The sequence below is a fragment of the Elephantulus edwardii genome, unplaced genomic scaffold (assembly GCF_000299155.1).
Source record: "Elephantulus edwardii isolate Elephantulus edwardi_28Jun2011 unplaced genomic scaffold, EleEdw1.0 scaffold00083, whole genome shotgun sequence".
Taxonomy (NCBI): Eukaryota; Metazoa; Chordata; class Mammalia; order Macroscelidea; family Macroscelididae; genus Elephantulus; species Elephantulus edwardii.
Window position 1 is genome coordinate 3,599,607 of NW_006399833.1, and position 2,285 is coordinate 3,601,891.

Below are 2,285 nucleotides of genomic sequence, written 5' to 3' on the forward strand. Positions count from 1 at the left end.
CTTCCATTGTCCAACCCATGATCTGACAGCTTGTATCTTAAGCTTTCTTGGCTTCTGTGATTCCAAACACGTCGACTGCTGACATTTTTTCCTTTTGACCAGCGTCTCTTAAGTTTAGTTGTACTGTCTCCAAGGGAAGGTGAAGTGTCCTGTAGAACTCCTGTGTAGATTATATTTTCCTTTCTGTGTACCTTTGTAAGATGCCTCTTTGTTATTATCTGAGGTGACTTCCCCCTGTGCGCCACTTCCAGGCTTCCCTTCCGCCCAGAAGCACGTTCTCCCTGTCCCCAAGAGCCTCTTCCCGCCGGTTTTTTCTGTGTACCTTTTATTTAAAAAAAAAAATCACCAGATGGTGAGTGTTTTTCTAAAAGTTTACCTTTTTTAGCCATTAGAATTCCTCTGGTCTCCAGCTGCCTTAACTGCAGACACATGGTCTTGCAAATCAGCATGAACTTGCAAATCATCAACAGCTGTGGGACTAGGATAAGAGAAAGGGTGCTTCCTGCACTGGGTTGCAAGACTTGAGGCAAGCAAGACTTGTGAAGGCAAGACTTGAGGGAGATTGGGTCCAGAGCCTGGTGAGAGCGAAACTCTGGTGGCAAGATTCCAGTAACGGTGGTCGAGAGACTGTGGCGTTGCTGTGCATAAATTGTGGCAATTTGTAAGCAGAGGAGCCCTGAGATAAAAGCGGAGTTAAAGGTTTTTGTTCTTGCCAGATATTAGAAGGCAAACCTTGTTGAATGATTTGGACTTGACTGCTAAACTGAAAGGAGAGCCTGGACTAATTGAGGAATTGTGTCTTGGTATTTGGGATAAAACCTGGACTTGTTTGGGGTGAAATTCTTTGCCTCGTGCATTCTCCAACTTACTTCCCTAATAAAGCTAATTCTCAGTACCACAACTGTGAGTCTGTGAAAAAACAACGAATAAGCAAACCTCTTGCTGTTGATGTGGCTCTAGAGGCATCATGATAGTGAGCTATGGGCTCTTTATCTGCTTTCTGTTCTAAGGCAGTGAGAGGCTTTGCTATTCTTACTCCTATAGGCTCTTTCAGAGAGATGCTTGTGGCTCTGTGCTCCCATGTATCATTTTCAGCACTTTAGACATTTGTTGTCAGAAGTGGAATTCATTGTTTCAGACTCACAGACCAATGAATTGGTTTTCTGAATGCGAGGCTTGGGAAGATGTACAGTTAAAATATTTATTTTTATGAAGTGGGAGAGAAAACCTAAGAGTTTTTCTTACCTTTTCTGGCCCTTTCAGAATGATGTTCATGGCCCTGTGCCTTCTTATCCCATTTTCTGCTCTCTAGACAGCATGGTATTAAGACTATCATTGCTGATGTCAGATGACTCTTGCCTGAAAGCAGAGAATACCAGAAAGATGTTTACTTTTATGGACTATGCAAAGGTACTTGACAGTGTAGAGCATAACCAAATTACAGCTAACATTGAGAAGAATGGGAATCTCAGAACATTTAATTATGCTTATATGAAACCTAGACTGAAAAGCTATTGTACAAACAGAACAAAGGAACACTGAATGGTTTAAAATAAGGCTAGGAATGCATCAGGGTTGAATCCTTTCTCCATAGCAATTCAGTCCATGTTTAACAAATAATTCAAGAAGCTGGACTATATGAAGAGAGAGGTGCATCAGGATTGGAGGAAGACTCATTAACAACCCAAGTTACGCAGATTATATAACCTTTCTTGCTAAAAATGAAGAGGACTTGGACTTGAAACACGTGTTGCAGAGATCAAATACTACAGCCTTCAATGTGGATTACATGTCAACATCAAGGAAACAAAAATCCTCACCACTGAACCAATAAGCAACATCAGAAAAGATTGAAGTTGTCAAAGATTTCATTTTACTGTGATCCACAATCAACATCTATGTTGACCGCAGTCAAGAAATCAAAAGATTTGTTGCACTGGGAAAATCTACTTGGCAAGGACTCCTCCAAAGTGCAAAAGAGAAAGGATATCAGTTTAAATACTAAGGTACAACTGATCCAAGTCATAGTCTTTTCAATGACTTTTTATACATCTTAAAGTTGGATAATGAATAAAGAAAACCAAAGAAGAAGCAACGCCTTTGAATTGTAGTGTTAGTAAAAAGTGATGCATATTCCATGGACTGCCAAAAGAACCAACAATTCTATCTTGGAGGTAGTGCAATCAGGGTGCACATTAGAGTTAAGGATAATGAACCTTTGTCTCATATATTTTGGGCACCAGTAGCCAGGAAATTAAAAGATGTATTGTCATGGGAAAGTCTGC

General features: G+C 40.4%; 1 pseudogene; it reads right to left on the reverse strand.

Annotated features, from left to right (window-relative positions):
• The window catches only part of LOC102857548, a 7,011-nt pseudogene extending 6,934 nt beyond the window's left edge, over nucleotides 1-77 (reverse strand).
• Nucleotides 78-2,285: the final 2,208 nt, after the last annotated feature.